General features: G+C 49.3%; 1 protein-coding gene across 1 annotated transcript in view; it reads left to right on the plus strand.

Annotated features, from left to right (window-relative positions):
- CPLX2 (complexin 2) overlaps positions 1-24,020 on the plus strand; it is an 84,269-nt gene that overhangs the window by 6,342 nt on the left and 53,907 nt on the right. The window contains exon 2 of the mRNA XM_009209598.4: positions 6,779-6,858. The gene's annotated coding sequence lies outside the window, so the exon portion shown is untranslated. The remainder of the gene's footprint in view (positions 1-6,778; positions 6,859-24,020) is intronic.

The raw sequence follows: 24,020 nt of genomic DNA on the forward strand, positions 1-24,020 counted from the left end.
CAAGCCCTTCCAAATCCTAGGTTCTCCTGTGATCAGACACCACTGCCCACACTTTCCCTGCCACCCCCTCAATCTGCAACAAGCATTGCTGCTTAGGGTTCAAAAGTTAATCTTGGTAAAGTGCCTGGCAGATGAAAACTGTTCCCCAGACATTCAGCGTGGTAAGTGCCAATGCGGAGAAAATGTATCTCCACATTTGCAGAGGCAGGCCTTTGTGTTCCACAAAAATCAGCCATTAGAATTCCTGCCTCTGACTCGTCGGAAGCTGCGACAGCCAGGCGGGCAAGTAGGGTCTTGCAGTTCAAGCAGCAAATGGCAAAAGGCTCCGAGGAACTCAGCCCTGGCTCTCACATCAGGAACACCTCTGCAGAGCAGGGCATGGGGACAGGTGTTTCTCCAACAGGAGAGAGCCTCAGCCCTGACTGTTCCAGCTGGAAGATCTTAAGCAAATCCCACCACGTCTCTGAGCTTCAAGTTCATCATCTGTAAAATGGGGATAATACCACCAGGGCTCGCTGGGTCATTTTGCACAATGACAGGCACATAGCAGATGCTCAACAAATGTGCTTTCTTTCTTTCTTTCTTTCTTTCTTTCTTTCTTTCTTTCTTTCTTTCTTTCTTTCTTTCTTTCTTTCTTTCTTTCTTTTTCTTTTTTGAGACAGAGTCTCGCTCTGTCACCCAGGCTGGAATGCAGTGTCATGATCTTGGCTCGCTACAATGTCCACCTCCCAGGTTCAAGCAATTCTCCTTCCTCAGTTTCCCAAGTAGCTGGGATTACAGGCACCTGACATCACACCAGACTAATTTTTGTATTTTTAGTAGAGACAGGGTTTCACCATGTTGGCCAGGTTGGTCTTGAACTCCTGACCTCGGGTGATCTGTTTGCTGGGACCCAAAGTGCTGGAATTACAGGCGTGAGCCACCCACTGTGCCCGGCCCAAATGTGCTTTCAATTATGAAAATAACACTGTGGGTTAAGGTTATCATCCCACTTCCCAAATGTGAAAACTGAAGCCCAAGGAATAGCTCATTGATTCGTCAATACCCACTGGGCAGTTGTATGAGCCAATAACTGTTTTAGAAGCTGGAGAGACAGTGAAGAGGAAGACAAGGGCCATGCCTCTGTGGAGCTCACTTTCTAGTGGGGAGAAAAAAACCAGGCAAGTAAACAAAATCATTTCACCAAGTCATATAAATACTAGAAAGAAAGTAAAAGACAGTGTGCCAAGGAGGATGAGGCTGTTTAAATTAGGGAAGGCTTCAAGGAAGAGGCATTGGGGCTGGCATCTGAATGAGAAGAAGCTGCCTATGGGACAAGAGTAGAGGCAGAAGGAACAGAACATGCAGAGGTCCTAGGACAAAAACAACCCTGACAAGATTGCAGGGCAGGAACCAAGTGAGCAAGGAGGAGGTCACAGATGGTGAGAGCAAAAAGGCTGTGAGGCTGGGGTTAGGCAGGGCCTTGAAGGCTGGGGGAGCCTCCTTGTGAGAGAGAGGGGTGGCGTGATCTAAAGTGTGGTGAAGTCACTTCCTTCAGTCACTCAGCCAGTAAGGGGTGGATGGGGTGAAGCCCATCTCAGAGTGATCCCCTAGGCCCTCCTTCAGGCCACAGTCCCTGCTGCCATCTCTAGAGCAGGTCAGCCAAGGGACAGCGCAAGTGATGCATCTGCAGGACTCACCTGCTGGGAAATAAATCCATTGGCGCGGGCGGCTGTGTAGGCACTGCAGTGCCTTGCGGGCAGCATCCTAATGCCGGTTGGATGCAGGGGGAGGGAGACAACATAAGGCCACCAGGACTGGGGTGAGGCCAGTAAGGCACCTGCCTCTGGTGCACAATTTAAGGGGATGCTGAAAACTTGACTAAGGTAAATAACTTTGTATGCAATATTTTTAAAAAATTAGTGCAAAAAAACCATGATGAATAAAATATCAAAATTTTAAATAAAGACAGGATACAAAAGAGGAGGGATTCGGGTGAGAAAGGTGAAATGAGTTGTACATAAGTAGGTTCTAATCTTGGCCCTAAGACATTTGCTCAACGGCAGGGACACTGCCTGGGCCAAGCCCTGTTCCCACTAGGAGCCAGTATCAGGAGCCAGTCTGCTCACGGAGAACTGAAAATAAGAAACTGTTCCCGGTAGGGGCCCCAGAGAACACTGCCTGCCTTGGCTGTGGAGACAGAAGCCCGGAGAAAGGATCACACATCAAGGAGGTGATACTGGGCCTGTACCCTAAGGTGCTGTGTAGGATCAGACCCAGCCCTTGGATGCTTTGGGAGCCTAGTAAGGTGCATTGCCTCTCAAGCCTCGATTTCCCCGTCTTTGAACCCAGAACTAATAAAACTTAGTCACCAGGATTCAGTAGGATACTGGTTAAAGTCCTCTAGTGCCTGGCTACTCAATGTGTGGTCCACAGACCGGCAGCATCAACATCAGCTGGGAGTTTATTAGAAATGCACGATCTCAGCTGCATCTCAGAGGCACTGAATCAGAACCTGCATTTTAACAAGCCCTCCCGGTGATTTACACACACGTTTAAATCTGAAAGCCTGGTCGATTCTTGGCACATAAAAGATGCTCATTAAATGTTAGTGCTACTCCCCTGACTAGCCAACCCTGTTAGATTCTGACTTCAGACAAGAGGAAAAACCTAAGATGTAAGAAGAGATCCTAAGGTGGACACCTCATGCATTTCAAACCAGCACGTTTTGAAGCCAGGGAGCCAGGCCAAGCTCTTCCTATACTTAACCGTATAAGCCCTCCATTTTGTTCATATGTAAAATGGGGATAATAATTATAGGTAGCTCCCATGGTTGTTGTAATATTAGGAAAACAGTCAGCACAATGCTTGGCACATAGTAAGTGTTCAGTAAACTCTTGCTGCTGTGGCCGCTGCTGGTGGTGGGCCAATGAATTTCAATAGAGCACAGACCATGTGATGAAATGAAATCAATAACATTCATCTTAATTATTCTTTGCCATTTGTAAAGCACTTCGATTGACACCATTTCAGCCAACTCTAATAACCCTTTTGAGTAAACATGAGATATATCCATTTTTCAGAGAAAAAAAAATATCTAGACTCAGGGATGAGATGACTTGTCCACTAGGATTTAAATCCCTGGAGTCTGACACTAAAATCTGTGTCAGCAACAGAGAATCCAAGCAATAAGCATGGAAAATACCAAAAATGGGATGAGACAGCATTAGACTGCAGCAATCCCTTTTTATTTCACAGAAGGGAAAACTGACACCTGTGGAGGGGAAGAAACGTGTCCAAGATCTTTCACACAGAGCATCAGCTCTGGGGTCAGAACCCAGCTCCCAAGGCTTTCTGTGTCCAGACCACCTCCCTCACCTGGTTGGCCAGCCTCCACCTGATGAGCCCGGCAGGCTGCAAGTGGCAAGTCCCCTGGGCGGGTCTAGTGGTCAGGGGGCATCCCAGCCCCACCTTTCCTTCCAGCGCAGTCAGAGGAGGAGCTCACGTTGCCAAGGGGAGGGCTGCGAGGTTGCTAGGACACGGTCTGCAAGCAGTCAGGTGGTAGGGGTAGCCTTTGCTGGAACTGTCACTAGGAGCTGCCACAGCGATTTTCTCGTGGCTGGGAGAGGACCTCCAACTCCACAGGGTGGGTCAGCTGACCAGAGGGTTGACTGCCACAGATGCCCATGTCACTGCTACACACACACCCAAGCCAGCAGGCTGAGTCCCATTCTCCCTCAGCTCCACACCTCATCAAGCCCTCAGTCCTGCTACCTACTCCTCCTATCTTTTCCACCCCAAGCCACTGCCTTAGCACAGCTCCCTGTCCACAACCTGTTAAGAGCACCTCAGATTCCCCACCTTCATGCTCCCATTCTCATCCTTGAGCCCCTGAGGTGCCCGGACGGATCGAGAGCGCAGAGCTGAGCCCTGCAATGGCTCCTCATCACCCTCAAGGTGAAGCCTAAGCTCCTCTAAGTCCCCTTCTAAACTGGCTCTGACAACCTGCCAGTCTCTTTTTTGGCCGTGAGGCTCCAGCCAAGCCACCTTCCTCCCAGTTCCCTGAGTAGACCATGCATCCTCCGTGTCTTTGCAGATGCTGTTCCTTCTGCCTGGAAAGCCCTTCCTGCCCCACTGTCCACTGGCCTCTGCAAATCCTTAGCTCCAGACTCACCTTTTCAGAGAAGCCCTCCCAGCTTCTCTAAAGTGCTGAAGAGAGAGGCACCTCAGAGAAAACTGTGTTAGAGGGGGTGGTACATTGTAGCTTAACTGTCTGCTTTCCTGCTCGTGTCTCCATTCAGCTGTGAACTTTTTTTTGTTTTTTGTTTTTTGTTTGTTTTTGTTTTTGAGACAGAGTTTTGCTCTTGTTGCCCAGGCTGGAGTGCAATGGTGCCATCTTGGCTCACCACAACCTCTGCCTCCCGGGTTCAAGTGATTCTCCTGTCTCAGCCTCCTGAGTAGCTGGGATTACAGGCATGTGTCACCATGCCTGGCTAATTTTTTTTTTTTTTTTTTTAGTAGAGATGGGGTTTCTCCATGTTGGTCAGGTTGGTCTCGAACTCCCCACCTCAGGCGATCCATCACCTTGGCCTCCCAAAATGCTGGGATTACAGGCATGAGCCACTGCGACCAGCCTCAGCTATGAAGTTTTTATGTCTCACTCCTAGAGTAAGACAGGAGACCTTGGCAGAGTCATTCACCCACTCAGTTACTCACGGGTTTCCACCGTGCAAGATCAAGGCCTCTCTGGGCCTCCGTGCCATCCTCTGTGTTGGTAGGAGTTATGACACTGGCATTGCCAGGCTAATGGGAGCGTTAAGGATTGTGGCTGTGAGGGCTTGGCACACATAAATACACTGAAGGTGGTGGCATTGCTGTTTTGTTTACACCAACACCACTGGTGCCCAGCACAGAGGCACAGAGCACTCACCAGCAAGTGTGTGCTCAGCGGGCCCCTCTCCTGCCCAGGAGAATGACCAGTGTGTGAAAAGGCTCTGTAAGGAGTGACGCTCCATTCTAAGTCGTAATAATTCTAGTAGTTAACACTCTTGATTCTCCCTGCCTCCTAGACCCAAGTCATCCCAAAATGTGCTCTGCCCACTCTTCATTCATGGAACAAAAGTTTACTAAGCACGTGCTATGTGCCAGATGACACGCTAGCTGTTTGGGACTGAGCAGTAGGTAGACGTTAAACACAGAATTGTATCACCTCTCCTTCCTTCCTTCCCTTCTTAAAGGCCAGCCTCCTGTCCCTGCACACAGGTGGCCCCACCTAAGGACGGGGAAGATGCCATTTGCACCCAGGTGCTCATTCCCTGGGCAGGCAGCAGGCTGCAGCCCACAGGCGCCCACCCCTTCTCCCTCTCCAGCAAGCTGGAAACAGGAACATCTGCCCTGTTTTTAATCCAGTTGCTAGTTTTAAAGTCAAATATTGTCAGCTCCCTGAGAGCAGGGATCATGCCTGCCCTTTTCACCGCTGTTGTCACCAGCATTTAGAACACGGCCTGGCAGAGTCATTCACCCACTTAGTTACTCACTCTTTCATTCCTTCACTCAACAGATGCTTATCAAGTTCTGCTAAATGCCAGGCTCTGGGGAGACAGCCGGACTCGGCCCCAAGGAGCTCCTATTCTAGCAATGGAGGAGGGGAGGAAAGTGGGGGTCTGAGGGTTGTGTTAGGAGGTAACCGTGCCTGGAGTTGGCTGATTCCTGTGGAAAGCCCTGATTCACTCTATACTGTCTCCGTGATCTGGGCCAACCCTTCATGCCTCTCAACCTTAGTCCTCACCTCTGCAAGTGAGACAATAGTACCTGCTTCAGAGCCACTGAGAGCAGTGCTATGGTTACTAAAAGAAGAGGAAATGGAGAGTTGGGGGAGGAGGCGACAGGTTGTCCTGGGGGGAGGACACTGCAGCCACTTCAGTTACTGGGGCCTTGGTTCCCCTCCAAGGGGGGCCCAGGCTGCAGCAGAGAGCAAGAGCTGGAGAGAGAAGAGTCCCAGCTCCAGGCCTACCCCCATGTGATCTTAAGCAGACCATCTCCCCCTCTCCACATCAGTATTCTCATCTATCAAATGAGGATGGAACATCGACCTCACTCATCCTAAATATGTGATACCAAATCTAGCAAGCTTGTCACGATGCTCAGTCAACGATTATTGACTGGCACCTACAATCTGCCTGACCCCATGCAGAGCTCTGGAAACAAAGATGTAACATCTAATCTTTGCCTTTTACGGAATGCATGATGCCCCCTAGAATCAAGCAGAGGAAGGTAATTAAAATTTGAGGAGCTATAGTGTAAAAAAAAACATCTTCACAGACATGATCTTATTTAACAACAGTAATAATAACAAGCACTTATATAGCACTGAGTATATGAGGCTAGTACTATTAGGCATCCCATTTTACAGATGAGGACATTGAGGCTCAGAGAGGACATCCCCAAAGCTGGAATTCAAAACCAGATATGATTGATGATAAATCCTGTCCCTTTATACCAATCAGAAATCACATTTAAGTAAGAAAATACAGTCGATGGTACGATCCAAGTGCTACCTGCACCAGTGAACAAGATGGGTAACTACTGTCAGATTGGGTGAGATGGGCCAGGAGTTGGATCTGATGCCATGGAGGGCCCCATCCCACCCAGCCCTTTGCTGGAATCAAGAGCAACAGTGGTGGCCTCCAGAGAGGTGAGGGCATGCCTTCACTGGGGTCTGGGGCTCCATGCCCATTCAGCAAGCCAATTCCTCCAGAAGCTCTCTCCTCAGCCCTCAACCTCCTCTCTCCTCCTCCAGGAAGGTGTGGTCCCTGCCATGCTATCTGCTCTGCTCAGTGACTGAAGGCGCCTGCATCCCAGCTCTGCCAGGAAGCAAAGGTAAGGGCACTGCTCAGCACCAAAGCCCTGGATAGTGTGTTCAGGGCATCCCCTCACCCTTGGAGCCCTGATGAAGGGGGCATGTCTTCCCTCTGTGATTGCCAAGAACAGTCCTAAGATGGAATGAGATGGATCAATTGGGCACTGTGATGGAATGGTGTTTACCTTGCATTTGCAGAGACATTTACAACAGAGAAGCACTTTCTTGTGCATTGCCTTATTCAGTGCTCCCCAAAAAACCTGAGTTGGATATTATTATCCCCAGTTACAGAAGAGAAAACTGAAGCTCAGAGAGGGAAAGGACTTGCCCAAAGACACACAGCTGGTAGGTAGCTAAGGCTGAATTCCCAGTTTTTTCATGTCTGTATCCCAATGGCCTGTGCACATTGTAGGTTCTTGGTACATGTTTCATGAATGAATGAATGAACTGATGAACTGCCCAAGATGAATGGAAAGGCAGCTGGGCTGGTATTTGGCTCTGTTGTCGCTGTCAGATCCTGTGCTCTTTCTGCTGAGCCGTGGCTTCCTGCACTGATGAGCTCAACATCCCCCCTGCCACCCCCTCCCCAGCCCAGGATCCCAACCATCTTATGGGTGGAGGAGTCAACCTCAGCTCCTCTTCCAGGTGGCTGGCCAAGCTCGGATCACACCCGGCGTCCCTCATCCACATCGCCTCTTCCCCACCACCCACAACCAGTAATCCAGTGTGCATAGTTGTAAACTTGTTTCTTTAAATAAACAGTCTTGAGTTTCATACCAAATAGTCTCTTAAGAGGAGGAACGTCTCCAGGCCACCTCGTATTTAGCATACAGTGAGCCACATATTTGCACAGAGAGAGTGTATGTGGATATAGAGATCTCGATCGCTATAGATATCGTTGCTCATCCAGATGGGAGCTATTTATGATGCTGAGTCATTCGCAGAGAATGCCACTGAGGAATTCCAGGCTGGGCTCTGAGCCGCAGCATCACAGACCTCATGGCTCTCTGCCTTGTCTTTACTGTTCACAAATGAGAGGTGGGAGGGGGGCCTCCCCTCACAGGGCAGGGACAGAAGGGGACATTTTGGCCACAGGAAATGAAGACTTCCTCATAACCAGTTCCTAGTGTAAGTTATTCTCCTCCATCCAGAGCACTGCAGCCTTAGGGATCATCTTGTCCAATTTCTTCATTGTATAGGAAAGAAAACTGAGACCCAGAGCGAGGAGGGAGTGGCCCAGTGTCACACAGAGAGTCAGGGACAGAGCTGGTGCTAAAGCCCAGACCTTCTGGCTGCTGTCTGGGGTTTCCACACTCCCAGCAACCTTCTTCAAGTTTTGTCTCCAATGTCTTGGCATTTCCTCTTGCTGAGGAGCTTCTCATCTTCCAAAATCTGGAGATGTCATTGAGCACTTGCACCTTTGGGCTCTTCCAGGACAAGAGCTGACTCCGGCTTGTTTGGGTACTCCAGCCCCATGCTTAGTGCAAGACCTGCACACACTGGGTGCTCAATGCGTGTGTACTGAGTGTTATGTAAGACCAAACTCAGTACCAATTCCTGGGAAACCCATTTGGAAAAGCACCCATCTATCTCCACCCTCTCTTTCTTGTCTCTAAGCCAGTTCCCTATCCATGCAAAAATAGACTCCCTCCCACTCACCACCCACCTCTGCCCAATTCTATAATGAATCAATTTTATTAATAGGCTTTGGGATGGAAACTTGACAAAGGCTTTTTGTGAAAGTCTCGCTTTATCTCCCTATATAGTTCTCTTCTGAAAGAATTCTAATAAACTGGTCAGGTGGGATTTGGTCTTACATAAAATATTCATTAATCCACTCTTTCCCTCCATATAGAATGTGTTGGTTTAAGCATTCAGTGATCTCTTTCTGTGTTATAGATTCTATTCAATTGTTCTAAGAGGCAGTAGGATGAGATGGAAAGAGCACAGGCTTTGGAATGAGGGCCAAGTTGAAGTCTAGCTGGCCCCTTACTGGTTTTTCATTCACATTGATTATGCTGAGGATTAAATGAGATAATATATGTAAGGTGGATGGCACATAGTAAGTGTTCGATGCAGGTTTGTGAATAAATGAATGAATGATTATGAATGATTGACTCAGGACCCATATGAACCAGATCTTAAAGGTGGAGGAGCCAGCTGACTCTGCAATCTGAGTTAACAAAGTCATACTACCCAGGAAGGGTGGTTTGAAAAGTCTTGAGAAGCAAACTTCAGGATTAGGATGTTGGTTGGCCTGTCTCCAGGCCAGAAAGGAGGATCTTTATCCAGCCCCTTGTGCAAGGGGTTCCCTCAGCTCATGAAAAAGTTTGAGTCTGGAATCTGGGTTTAAAACAGAAAGCTCTTTGAGAATCAAGATTGTGTCATTTTATTGCTGGATTCTGCCTTTCTCTCAACTAGAGCCTGGCTCAGGGTGGTGTGGAATAGGCTGAGAGGTCCACAGCACATATTCATATAGTGAAGATGAGGTGCATTGACGTGAGTTGACCTGAGTTGACTTGGCTTGAATTGACTTGAGTTGTTCTGAGTTTACTGGCGGACTCAACTCTTGGGACCACCGAGAGAGAAGCTTCCCGGAACTTGGACTTAGCTAAGACCTGGCTGGTCTCATAGCACAGAGGAGACTTCACAGGTGATGTTCTGGGGACATTGTAGAGTGTTCCAAAGATGGAGGCCTTTCAGAGAGGACCAGGGCCATAGTCAGCACTGAGGGGCTGGATAGCAGTCTTGGCTTGGTCAGGGGGCACCACAAGGCTAAATGTCCCTTAGGAATCTTTAAAATCTATTGGAACTCTGCCAGGACCTTTTCATATGTTTAAGGCAATAGATGCCTTTCTTACTGGCATAGAAGGATCTTTTTGGGGTACCCACTTCAGTGGGAGGATGGCCTCCAGGTTGGAAGGTCAATTAGGCTCAGCAGTGAGGAGAGAAGACAGGGTGAGGCTGGGAGCCAGGCAGAGTTTCATACTACAGATGCTGGGAGCATTGTAAGTGGGTCCTCCCACGGAAGCGAGGGTTTGGGGATCTGAGTGAGATGTGATTCGAACTCTAGACTTATGATGTCGGGCAGTGTTTGCTGAAGGGAAGATGACCCAGAAATTACATTGGGAAATCAGGCAAGACCTCTAGCCTCATCATGCAGAGGGCAGCCAGCACAGCTCGGGCCCCTTGGCCAGCCCCATCCCAGGCCTTGCCCACCACAGAATGCAGCCAGCACCTGAGGGAGATAGGAATGAGAACACCAGTGAGCTTCAGGTGAGCAGGGGCTGCTCACACGCTTACCGCACTTGACCAGTGTCTGTCTCTCACACGGGTCTGGGAACCCACCAAAGGAAATACATTCCATTCCTATCATACCCCTTTGTACCCCCTAAAAATCTGGGTACACATTATAGACATCAGTGTTTGATGAGTGAATAATCAGGTCAGAGTAAGGTTTAGAAAGCCAGTGGAAGATTTCAAGATGGCAAAATGGAAAATTTCAAGATTTCAAGGTGGCCAAGGTCCAAGGTACAGATGCCTAGCCAGAAAAAATAACATAGACCCAGAAGCTGCCCCTCAGGAGTTTGGCTCATGGAAAAAAAAATGCACTAAATGGAGCCAAGGGACAGGGTTGTGCAATGTGGGCTTGAAATAATATTCCTCAGCATCCTGGGCTTCTAAGAAGGGTTCTCAGGGCCCATTACAGGATGGGTTTAGGGAAGGGAAGGCCTCAAAGAAGAAGCCATGGATCCTCCAAACCCGTTTCAATCACAAAAGCTTCACTTTTATCTGTTTTATATGTTGGATTTCCTCCTATACTTTTACTTTTAAAGGATTCTTTTGATTTTAAAAAGTGCATTTTGGAAAGTACTGTCATTGAAAGAGCCTATGCCTTTGGAGGTAGACTGGGCCCAGATCTCAGCCCCATCCCTTTCCACCAGTGGAACTTGGGGCAAGTGTCCCTTTGAGCCTCCACATTCTCAGCCATGAGCCACCCTCCCAGGGCTGTGTGAGCACAGCTAAGATGCTCTGGTACCTCCCAGAGGCTGGCACACACATGATCGATTGATGCTGTACAAGATGACTTTAGGTGGTATCCAGATGAACATTTATTATTTTAATAGCTCGCAAGTGATGCGTGTTAGAAAAATATAATCAGCACACTAAACTGTGATTTATGGAAATAATATAGCATTTCCTTTGAAAATAAAATTGTGATCTTTTTAAAAAGGCAAATCAATTTAAAGAGAAATACTAAGTGATGAGGCAGAAATCATGAAGGTGGCACATAAATGACTGAAATTTGGGGGAAATTGAGAGAATCTATGTAAAACACCAATCACAGTGTCTGTCACTTAAGAAGGGCTCAAAAAGTTAGTTCTTATATCCTTGTCTTTATTTTAGCTCCCTGGGGTGGTTGAACCTAGAACCATGCTCCAAAAACAAAACAAAACAAAACCAGAGCTTCCTGGGGCAAAGTAGGTGCCCAGGCCCACTCGGCCTGGAACAGTGTGGGGTGGCCATGAGACAGGCAGCCATGGATCCAGCCCTGGTGGGCAGAAGTGGTCAAGTGTGACCAGGGAGCTGGCCACAGATGCACAGAGCAGTCAGAGGCTGCTGAGGTAGCATTTCCCACAAAGCGGGCACAGACCATCAGGGATCCATGAGACAATTTGAAGAGTTATTCAGGCACAAATTAAATAGCACTGGGAGAGAGTGACTGCATTTTCGTTTGATTATATCAAGGGGAGAGTCTCAATTGAAGGTTAGCCTCTCCTTAGCCATCTTGATTTCCTTTCCAAGGAAGAGGCTCAGACTTCAGCCGGCAACAGTAACTAGCTGGAAGTGGATAACGATGTTTTATTTGCCATGTATTTGTGTTTTACCATGGCCTTCTATTTACAGAACAGGATATTGCATTCCTGTTTATGAGAAGGATCTTATGTTCTCTTTTCAAATATATGTATTAAAGGTCAAAAAATGAATCTGTTACTCTTGCTAAGTATAGAGTGAGTAATAGTAAATGCAAGATGTACATGAGGAAAATAGAGAGAACGGGTGTATGACTGAGGCAAGAGTAACCTGGCAAAGGTGTTGCAAGGGGTTCCGTGGCTCCAGAGCCCATGCTGGGCCCAGAGGCAGGGATGTCTCCAGGCCCCACCACAACCTCCGGGGCAGTTCTTGTCCTGGGGAGGGCAAAGGAGGCCCATCTTAAGAAGGAGGGAGATTGCTGGGCAGTGGCCCAGATCCTCCTGCCTGAGCCGGGACAGCAGCCAGGCCAGCAGTCAGTGAGGTCAGGGCTACCACCAGAGGGTGGATCTGAGACAGACCCCAGGCCTCTGGTTTCTGGCAAGGTTGATTACATCCAGAAGGGAGTTTCATTTAGAGGCTGTGATCCAGTGGTTGATCACAACCTGGATTATCCATGGCGGCAGGAAGGAGCTGAGGGACAGAAAGAGGCAGCCTGTGTCAGCCTGGTGTACAGGGAATCAGATGTGAACCTAAACAGTTCACAGCAGCCCTAGAGAGGGGCTGGGTGTAAGTTAGGGTACACTGATAGCAAGCAACAGAGACTAACTCTGTCATACTCAGACAGAAAAGGGGGTTATTGAGGTTATCAGATGGTACCCAGAGCCAAAGGGAAACCTGGCCACAGGGCTCAGGAAAGGACCAGAGCCAAAGCTGCACAAGGGGTCTGGAAGCAGGGCCTGAGGCCAGTTTTGTCCAGGTCCCCTCTGGGATGCATCAGCCACAGCCATTTTTTTCCTCCTTGTATCACTCGGCTCATGAGTCACAGCCCCAGGAGGGAGACAGCTGGCCTGGCGTGGGGCCCGTGTCCTCCTCTTGGCCAGCCAAAAGCATGGAGCCTTGATGGGACTGCTTCCAAGACTGAACGTGAGGGAGGGGTGGTTCCCAAAAGGAAAATTAAAGGGCTGTCACCAAAGGGAGGAGGAGTGGATTCTGGGCAACTCAAACCAGCAAATGTCTACCAGGAGGATCCCAGGGAGTACCAGCCACTGTGGTCTCCTAGGCTTCACTCTCTGGGACTGTCCCTGAGGCTTCCTTTCTCCCACCCTGCATGGACCAACGTCGCCATCCCAGTCTGGGACCAGTGGTCCGCTGTACCTGAGTACGGTGGTGAGCTGCTGCCGGGAGGGTCTTCCGATGGGCTGGGGACCCTAGGGGAAGGGTGCTGGGCAAGCCCAATCCTCGGCCCCAGGGCTGAGAAGGATCTGCTAGGCTGACGATGTGTAATGAGAACTGACTCACTCAGGGGCTGCAAACCTCCCGTCAGCAGGCTCGGGGGGAGCACATGCATGAAGGAACTGTGACAGGGAACAGACATGCTTAGCTTGGGGGACAGTTGCTGTCCCCTCCAGGGAGTGGAGTTACCACTCCAACCGTTACCCCACAGGCACGTGGTCCCAGGGTTGATGGTTACACCTGTACGGATTTGTTTAAGAGAAGGCCCAAATGAAAAGTTTTATGCGAAACTCCTCATTTTTTAATATTATCAATTAACAGGAAAACAATTAAATATTGTGTTGACCAAACAATATGTACCACCAGTTTGTGACCATGGGGACTAACTTCTATTCATCCACCACAACTAAGATGAGACATCAATTCCTCCAGGAAGCCTTCTGTGACTTGCCCCTCCCTCTGCCTTGCCACCCATTCTTTGGACTCCCCACAGACCCTGTATTTCCTTGTGTCACAGCACTGACCCTCTGTTACTTTGAGTCCATCTAAAGTTCATTTGTTTTTGTCTGCTGCTTTTTGACTGTAAGCTCCTTGAGGAGACCCACTGTCTCTTGTTACATCTATGCCCAGCATCGTGCCTGACACATGTGAAGGACTGTGGCATTGATGGAAGGGGGCTGTAGGGACTGCAGGTGTCAAGGTTATACTGTGGCAACAAGTTAATCCTGAAACCCTGTTGTGACTTAAGACAACAAAGATTTGTTTCTCCTTTGCATGATGTCTTCTGTGGAGCCAGCAGCTCTCCAGGCAGTTTCCTTCCAATCGGTGACTCAGGGATCCAGGCTGGTTCCACCATTATGCAGCAGGGGAAGAGAGTGAGTGGAGAATTCACAGTCCCTCCTTTTTTTTTTTTTTTTTTTTTGAGATGGAGTCCCACTCTGTCACCAGGCTAGAGTGCAGTGGTGCAATCTCGGCTCGCTGCAACCTCCACCTTCAGGGTTCATGCGATTCTCCTGCCTCAGCTTCCCAAGTAGTTGGAATTAAAGGCCCATGCCATCACACCCAAATTTTTGTATTTTTAGTTGAGAAGGGATTTCACCATGTTGGCTAGGATGGTCTTGATCTCCTGACCTTGTGATCTGCCCGCCTCAGCCTCCCAAAGTGCTAGGATTACAGGTGTGAACCACCACGCCAGCCGACAGTCACTCTTAATACCTCAGCCTGGAAGTGACACTGATTGTTTCTTTTCACAGGCCGTTGGCCAGAACTAGTCACACGACCTATCTCACCATCAGGGGCTGGAAAGATGGGTAAGAGCGCACAAGAATTCACTGAGTTCATGTTCTTGCAACACAAGCCCTGACCTGCCACTGGCAGTGCTGGGGAGCCAGGGGTCCAAGAGGAGGACTTGGGCTATGGGTGGCGCAGAGGCAGCCAGGGTCCAGTGTTCAAACCGGGAACCAGAGGTGCCTCATGGCTGCTGCATGAAAGCATCTCTTAATTTGCATGTTTAACTCAACACATCCTAAAAAGTGGGAAAAGAGTGGGGAGAGAATTTCATTAATCTGAGCTTTCCACCTTTCCTTATTTTTCCAATCAGTAAACACTAGCAAATGAAAATCAAGTTGTTGGAAAAATAGAAGTCAAATGTCAATGGGCAAACTGTTCAGAAAGAAATCGCCACCTGGTCCCTTCAACATCTCACGTGGTGTCCATGGTGACCCAAAACTGACTGCAGCTGTTGGAGGGCTCAGACACCAGTGCACTCGGGGATACGGACCCTCACTGCTCTGACAGCCTTGGCCAGACCATGGCCAATGGCAAGTCAGTGGGCCCCACTCCAGGGGACTCCAAGACACTTGCCATGCTTTCTCCAGGCTGTGTCACAACAGCAGATGGTTCTCTGGGATGGAATCACAGGATCTTAGATGGCTCTAGAAAGAGCAGAAGCTTAGAAGCCAGAAAGATCTGGATTCAAATTCCAGCTCTTTCCTAGTAAGTCAGATTCCTACTTAGCAAGACCCTTCACCTCTCTGAGTTTCAGTTTTATCATCTGTCAAATGGGTACAAGGATAACACCTACCTCCCTGAACAATTGTGCATAGTCTCTGACATTATGCGTCTAATGGACCTAATGCACAGTAGGACCTCAATTGATGTCATTGTTTTTCCTTTTCCTCCACTGGGGTCAGAGGGACTGAGTCCAACCTCCCCTGACTGCAGCCAGCCAGTTCCTATTTATATACCTCTGATGACAAGAAGCTCACTGCTCTTCCTACTGCTCCCCTCCTCCTGCAAGCCCCGAGCATCTTGCTCCATTTTTTAATTACTCCCACCATGTTTGTGAAGAGGGTCTGATGTCCCCATGGACTGGGTTTGAGGGGAAGGTGCCTGGCTCACTTCCCCACCTGGCTGACTAATCACAGCCTTGGCCTCAGGAGTTGTGCGGCGGAACTGAGTACAGTGAGGATGAAGGAGGTGAGGGGAGCAGTGTAGAGGAATGTGTATCCATTTCTGGTTCACAAAAGGAAACAGAGAAATCCATCACACATGGGAGACAGGATCAGGACTGGGGACATTGTCCCATAGAAGAGAAATCTCCGGAAGACTGCCACACGACAATGACGGAGGTTCAACCTCGGGTTAAGTGTGGGGAGCCACAGAGGGGAAAACAGGAGCCTCAAATAAGAGCAAGGCTTCCTTCATTCATTCTGCAAGCATTCTGTTTCTCCACCCTGCCCGGCCCCAGGCTGAGCATAGAGGCCAGAAATGAATCCGTGGCAGACCTTGATCTTGGGAGAGTGGACAGGCACGTAGATGATAATATGGAAACCATTTGAGTATTGCTGAGATAAAGGAAAGTTCGATGGGGGCTGTGGGAGCTCAGAGTGGAGGTAGTTGGCCCACTAGGGAGGGGGAAGGATGAGGAGGCAAACAGAAAGTGGGGAGAAAAGGGATGCCAGCTAGAGGGGCACCATGGGCAAAGGCACAGAGGTGAAAATCAGCCTGCTGTGTGGAAAACCCGCCCCTTTCTCTCGTGCTTGAGCAGGGAGTGGTGACAGGTGGGCTGATGCGCAGCAAAGGGCCTTGCAGACAGCCACAGAGCAGAGACCCCGCCCAGGCTAGCAGGAAGCCATGGAAGGGTTAGTTGTTTTTCATTTTTGTTTTTTCAGGAAAAAAAAATTACTGAACTATAACCTACGTTCATAAAGTGCTCCTAACATATGTCTACAGTTCAACGAGTTTTCACAAAGTGAACACGCCCATGTAACCTTCCCCAGCTCGAGACACAGAAACTTGCCAGCATCACAGAAGCTCCCTTTGCTCTCCTTTCCAGTCCCCAGCTCCCTGAAAAAGGAGCTGCTGTCCCAATTACTTCTTTTTTTTCCTTTTTTCTTTTCTTTTTCTTTCTTTTTTTTTTTTTTTTGAGACAGAGTATCGCTGTGTCACCCAGCCTGGAGTGCAGTGATGCGATCTTGGCTCACTGCAACCTCCGTCTCCCTGGTTTAAGCGATTCTCCTGCCTCAGCCTCCCGAGTAGCTGGGACTACAGGCATGTGCCACCACGCCCAGCTAATTTTTGTATTTTTAGTAGAGACGGGGTTTCACTGTGTTGGTTGGTCAGGATGGTCTCGATCTCTTGACCTCATGATCCGCCCACCTCAGCCTCCCAAAGTGCTGGGATTACAGGTGTGAGCCACAGCGCCTGGCCCTGACTTCTAATTTCATAGACTCATTGGCTGTTTCTGAACTTCATATAAATAAAATCACGCAGTGTTGGACCCCACTCAGCAACATTGGAGATTCTCTTGAGTTGTTGCATGTGGTTGTCATTCATTCTCATTGCTCCAGTAAATCTCATCGTGGGACTAGACCAAAATGCAGTTCTAGTGTTGATAGCCACTTGGGTTGTTTTCAGCTTTAGACTCTTGGGAGAAGCGCTGCCATGAAGATTTTTGTACGTGTCTTTGGAAAAACACATGTACACATTTCCAGGGGGTTTATGCCAAGGAGTGGAGTCGCTGCATCACAGGAGATGTGGGTTCAGCTCTAACAGATACTGTCAAATGTTTCTTCCAAAATGATAGTAGCAATTTACATTCCCTACTGTAGCTACTTGGTGGAAGTTCCAGGAATTCCAAAACCCTCACCAACACTTGGCATTTTCCGTCTTCTCCATTTCAGCCATTCTGGTGGATGTGTAGTGGTTATCGCTGGAATTTTTATTTCCCCAATGACGAGTAGGTTAAACACCTTTTCATATGCTTCCTAGCCATTTGGACATCCTCTTTCCCAAAGTGTCTATTCAAGGCCCTGGACGGGGAGGGTCAAGGTCTGCCCTTCATTTTAGAAGGCTATCTCCGGCAGCCAAGTGGAGTGACTGGGACGTGGGTGTCCTGGAACCTCTGGCTGATACAGGGGCATCTCTTAGGTACCAGGCTTCATTGGCTTCCTCTGCCTTCTTCACTCCTCACAGCCACCCTTTGACCTCACAGGTCAAAAGTGTTACGAGTATTTCACAGATGAGATGGACAGGCTCAGAGAGGTGAAGGACCTGCCCAAGGTCTCGCAGAGGGTGCTGAGAGGATAGCTGGGATGTCCTCAGCCTGAAGCAGGCAGCCCAGGGAGGAATAGAACAGAAGGGAACAAAAGGAAGGTGAAGAAGCAGCTACAAGGACATCTATCTCACTCCTTATTTTGCAGAAAAGGAAATTATCCATCTCTCTCCCCAATTCCCTCCTCCTCCCCCTCTCTCTGCATCACACCAAAAGTCCCTACGGAGGTGAGCAGCCATCTGGAGGTGAGTGTCCCCAGCCTGAGACTGTGTTGGAGGCCCAGAGATGTGAAGGGAGCCAATCTAGTTAGCTCTTGTCTCTGCCACCACCCACCATGTGGTCCTGGACTGGTCACGTCACCTCTCTGAGCCTTAGGCTCTTTACCTGTTTCAATAATCCCTTCCTCTGTGCCTTGTGGGGAGAAGTCACTGAGGCAAGCTGATGCTGTGCCCAGCAGGGTGCCTGGCATAATGCAGCCCTTAGTTTACTTGGCACACACTCATTCCTTCCCCCCGACACTTCTATGACTAGCGGGGCTCCCTGTTCTGCACCGGCCCCCTCTCTCCGGGTAGCAGGGTCAGCCTCTTCACGTCTCGTGCAGCCACAACAGGCCACTGGCGGGTTCCTCACTGCCTGAGAGCAGGTGTGGCGGGCCCGGCATGGCATCCCCTCCCTGCAGGACCTCGTCTTCCCGCAGCTGCCCGCGCTCAGACTGACAGCCACACAATGAGTCCCAGAAGGGCCTTTCTCCTCTCAAGGGCTCTCATCTCAGAGCCCAGACGCCTTTATTTTAGGAGTTATGGTTAGTAAAGTGCTTCATCAACTCCACCTCCAAGCAGCACCCCCACCCCCTATCACACACAGCACATGTGAACGTCTTACCCGCCCTGTCCTTCCACTCCTTCATCCGCGCTGCATTTCATGAGCATCTCCAGGCACTGTGCTAGGCACCAAGAGGCCCACCAGCTCCCTCCCTTTGTGGAGTTTCCTCTGCATTGAGAGAAACAGACAATAAACAAGTAGCAGGACATGGTAAACAGGATGACTTTGGATGATGCTCAGGGCTGTGGAGATGACGAAGAAAACTATAACAGAGAGTGACGGGCAGTCGGCCGCTCAGTCCCAGAGCAGAGTCAGGAACTCCTAGGTCCGCTGCCTGGGACAGTGTGTCCTTCTCTGGTTTGGGCTCTTCCTGGAGGGAAGAGTGACACTGCAGACCTCCTGGGGGTGGACTCAGGATTTGGCAAAAGATCCTGGCTGCTCCTGACCCCTGGCACTTCTTCCATCCACCAACTTCTCCCCTCCCACCCCATAGGATTTCTTCCTTCCAATCCTACTGGATCCTGAGCAAACTGAGTCCGTTCCTGATGGTTTGCCCATCCCCAGGGGCAAGGGCAACTGAACCCCAGACAGGGCCAGCAGAGATCCTCAGCTCTACACAATCAGGACATTCTGTCTCCCTTGTCGGGCCTCCACCTTCTGTCTCTCCTTCACCCCCTTCCTGACTCAGTCTCTCTGTCTCTGTGTCTCATCTCGCTTTTCCCCTCTCCAGCTTCCTGCTACTCACCTTCTCCTAAATTTCTTTCTTTCTTTCTTTCTTTCTTTCTTTCTTTCTTTCTTTCTTTCTTTCTTTCTTTCTTTCTTTCTTTCTTTCTTTCTCTCTCTCTCTCTTTCTCTCTTTCTCTCTTTCTCTCTTTCTCTCTTTCTTTCTTTCTTTCTTTCTTTTTTTTTTTTTTCTTGAGGTGGAGTCTCGCTCTTTTCACCCAGGCTGGAGTGTGGTGGTGCGATCTTGGCTCATTGCAACCTCGGCCTCCCGGGTTCAAGTGATTCTCCTGCCTTAGCCTCCCAAGTAGCTGGGATTACAGGTGCCTGCCATCATGCCCGGCTAATTTTTGTATTTTTAGTAGACACGGGGTTTCACCATGTTGGCCAGGCTGGTCAGGAATTCCTGACCTCCAGTGATCTGCCTGCCTTGGCCTTCCAAAGTACTGGGATTATAGGCGTGGGCCATTGCACCCGGCCCTAAATTTACTTCTTGTCTGGACACTCATTTCCTTCAAATAAATGTATGTATTTTTAAATGCACCGAGCCCCTACTGGGTGCAGGCATGAGGTGAGGAGCTTAGGTCTAATCAAAGATGAGTAAGACATGGACTTCCCTGCAAGAGAGATGAGTCATGCACCTAAATAAGGGAGGTGAAATGGGGAGACTGAAAGTGGCCAGAGTGATAAAGGAGACACTGATGAGGTCTGCAGAGTAGGAGGGTTCCTGAGGGCTTCAACGAGGAGGTGACGTTTTTAGTCACCTTGAAACACGATTATGCAATGAAACGTGGGCTGACTCTGGGCCTCTCCTGTGGACAGTTGCTCAAGGACCAGCTCATTTGCCTGGAACATAGGGAATCTGAATGTCATCTTTCTTTCACTGTACAGTTCTCTGATCTGACTCACTTCCTTACCAACCTCACCACCTTCTCCTTCATTCTCTCTTTTATCTGTACTTCTTTTCTTCCCCACCTGTCCCTTCACAGACCACAAGACGTACTTTCAAGTTTTGTCCTCAATTTCCTTTTCCTTCCTTCCTTTTCTCTCAAGTCTAAGTCCCACTCTCCAGCATCCTTCCTTCCTAACCTCCAAGGTGCCCTGGCAGACCATATAGACTTTGATGTCTGACAGACCAGGGTCTCAGCTCCGTGGCTCAACTCTCTAAGCCTTCATTCTAAGCTCTTTTAGACTGTAAGTGACAGAAACCCAACTGAAGACGGCCTAAAGGGAAAAGGGAAAGTCTCATGTTGCTGGGTCAGACACACCTGGCCCCAGGGCTTCAGATGGTGACCGCAACACTCTATCTTTCTACATCTCTCCACTGCCATCCCCCATGTTGGGCAGGCCTTCCTTTGCAGAGTGGGAACACAGCCATCTCCTTCCTATCAGCTGAGCAACTCCAGTGAAAATCGGGCACCCATCCCAGTGGTGTCAGCAAAGCTCTGTAATTGAACGTCAGTGGACTCAGTCCTAACCCATTCCCATAGCCAGACCTGGGTCCTTCGCTATCACGCGGAGCTGGTATTGATGGGATCCTGCCACCCAACCCATAAAGACCATGAGTGGAAAAAGGGAACATCTTCCCAGAGAGGGGCCTTTTCACAGTTACGAAAAGAAGGGGAAATGGTTGTTACGAATCAAGCTCCTTGAGCAATGGAGACAAGGAACACAGGGAAAGGAACAGATTCACACCTTCTTAGCTCTCAGGTGTCATCTCCTCAAAAGAAAGTCTTCTCTAATCCCTTAAGGATGTGTTGGGTGCTTCACCTGTGCTCTAGCAGCACTTTATGCTTCCCCTATTATCATACTTTTCACGTTTATTATACTATTCTATTTGCTTGTCTGTCTTCTTCACAGGACTTTAAGTATTGTCAGGACAAATCAGTGCCTGCTTTGCCTATTGCTGTACACCCAAGGTTGACAAATGCCAGACCCTTAGTAAATGATGGATGAATGGGGGGACGGATGGATGGATGGATGGATGGATGGATGGATGGATGAGTGGTGAGATGGATGGGTAACAGACAGCTGGATGGGTGAATGGATGGATGGTAGGATAGACGAGGGTAGGTGAATGAACGAATGAGTGGTTGAGCATATGAATGATGGATGATTGGTTGGATAATGAGTGGATAAAGGGATGAATAAATAGGTAGATAGATGGATGAATGATTCGGAGATAACTGGTGAGATCAGTTTGGAATGGGCTTAGCCTGAGCTGCCTGTGAACACAAACAGAGCTACCCCTCAAGTTGTTGATAGATGACCTCCAAGTTCAAGAGAGAGGTCTGGGCTGGAAACAGAGGTTTAGAAGCTATTAATACAGAGACTATAATATAGTGGATCAAGGTTACAGGGGAGGAGGCAAAGTGGGGGAACCAAAATCAGACAGTACCTAAGTGACACTTGAACTCAGGGCTGTGTGATGTCAGGGCTTGCTTTCCTTCTTTCATTTTATGGCAGCTTGGCCACTACTTGAGGTGACAGCACAGAGTTAATGTCTCTCCCTCTCCCCTCCCTCCCCCTCCTCAAACCACTCAGCCAGAAGGGAGCAGCTGCCTGGGAGGACAGAGAGACAGATTATGTAAACTGTGATTGCCACCCACAGGAGGAGGAGGAGAGTGAATAGGTATTGAAATGCGCTTTCAATAATGCATGTCCTCCTCCGCACAGGCCTGGGGCTTGGTGGGGAGGAGAGGATCCTTAAAGGGACCGATCCTCCTGTCCCCAACACCCACAGGCCCCTGGCCAGCCATACAGGTCCTCTGTGCACAACTGGAGGGCTCTATGGACATCCACCCCAGGGGTCCCCAACATTTCACCCTCAAGGACTCCTTTTTTTTTCCCCCTCCTGGCTTCAGTGGATTTGACTTTTTAAAGATTCTGTTTCCCAAACATGCTGCATTTAAGTCATGATTAATTCATTTTCCCCATTTTTTATTAATCAAAGACACTTAACTGCCAGTCAGAGCTTTGATCAGCAAGAGGTAAGCCACGAGGTGAGGTGATGTCATTCCAACCCAAAGCTAAGAAATATAGCAAGCAATATTGCTAGGCAGGCCGACCTTGCTGTCGGAAAATGCCCTCTCTTCTTCTAACCCCAGAGATAGAAGAACCCCAGGCTGGGGACCAGGGATCCTGCCCAAGTCTCTCTCATTTCCCAAAGGAGGAAACCAAGGCCCAGAAAGGCAAATGGACTTGCCTGAGGCCACGGGATCAGTGAGACCTAAAGGCTGAGGCCTGGCCTCTGCAGTTTCAAATGACCTAGAACTTGGCAGTGAAATAGGCCAAGCAGGGGACCTGAAGGTCAAGAGCAGGGCAGGAAGGAAGAGAAGTCATGAGAGCCAGCACCTTCATTGTGCCCCTACTATGTGCCAGACCCACTAGAAAGGGTCTACCACCTTGTTCTCACACAACAACTGGGAAGGCTGAGATTGACATTCCCGTTGCGCAGAGGAAGAAATTGAGCATCAAAGAGGCTCCATGGTTTTACATAATCCACTCAGCTGGGAAGTGAAGAATCAGGATTCCAGCAGGTTTGTCCAACCGACCGTGAAACTCTTTCCACCTCACTGGCCTGGCTGGGACGGAGGCAAGGAGATCATTCAGACCAGATTGGCATTTCTGTTTGCCACTCACCAGCTGTGTGAATTTGGCTAATGATCTCACCCCTCTGAGCCTCCATTCCCTCCTCTGAGGAACTGGGATAGCATCTAATGCCTTGAGTGATGGTGGAGGATAAGAAAACGGGGTTAAAGAAAATGGGGCACAGAAACTAGGGGACAGAGAAGCTTTAACTTGGTGAACTGGATCGGGCGTAGTGGCTCACACCTGTAATCCCAGCACTTTGGGAGGCCGAGCCGGGCGGATCACGAGGTCAGGAGATCAAGACCATCCTGGCCAACATGGTAAACCCCGTCTCTACTAAAAATACAAAAATTAGCTGGGCTTGGTGGCATGAGCCTGTAGTCCCAGCTACTCAGGAGGCTGAGACAGAATTGCTTGAACCCGGGAGGCAGAGGTTCAGTGAGCTGAGATCGCACCACTGCACTCCAGCCTAGCGACAGAGCAAGACTCTGTCTCAAAAACAAGCAAACAAAAAAGAAAAAAAAAAGAAAAGAAAAAGAAAATAGGTTACAATACTTAGAAATGGCATCCTCTCGCTCCATTCCCTCCTTTTCTAGTGAAAAACTTCCAAGCTGGCAGAAGCCGGAGTGTGAGATCTGATTGCTCCTGTCTCTGGGGACCTCCTGGGCTGTAGTTCAGGAAAACTTCACTCTCTTCTTCCCTGCTTTCAGTTAAAGCGACTGTTTTCCTCTGGTTCATTGATTCTAAGACAAGGGCTGAGAGTGGGATGAGGGTCTCTGCCTGTAGCTTGAATGCTCTCCTGGTCACCACCATCTGCTTCCACATCTGGTTTTATCGCTGGGCGGGAGACAGCTTGACCATTCCCATCACACTCCTGGAAACTCCACTGATTTCCCCAAGGCAGCCTAATGAAGCTGGAGTGGAAATCTCAGCTCCCAGCAGCTAGAGAGGGTGACCCTGCTGGACTCGCCACAGTTGCTCCTCCTGGGCCAGGTGGAGGTGGAGTAATTGACTCTCTGGTTTCCCCTGGTAACTGGGGAGGGGCACTGAGCAATTTCTTGGGCAGGAATTCAGCAGATCAGAAGCTTGTGCCAGCAGCGTGGGCTGGGCTGAGACTCAGGGATGCACAGGGCTTGGTGGAGACAGGATGGGAGCACTGACTAGGAGCACCACGCAGTTAGAGGGCTGTGGTAAAGGTGTGTGCAGGACGCTGCAAGAGCCCAGGGTGGGCGCCGCTGACCGAGTGGGGAGGATAGTATGGGTGAGGTGAGCTTCGCAGAAGATGGA

The sequence above is a fragment of the Papio anubis genome, chromosome 5 (genome assembly GCF_008728515.1).
Source record: "Papio anubis isolate 15944 chromosome 5, Panubis1.0, whole genome shotgun sequence".
In the NCBI taxonomy this organism is placed as follows: domain Eukaryota; kingdom Metazoa; phylum Chordata; class Mammalia; order Primates; family Cercopithecidae; genus Papio; species Papio anubis.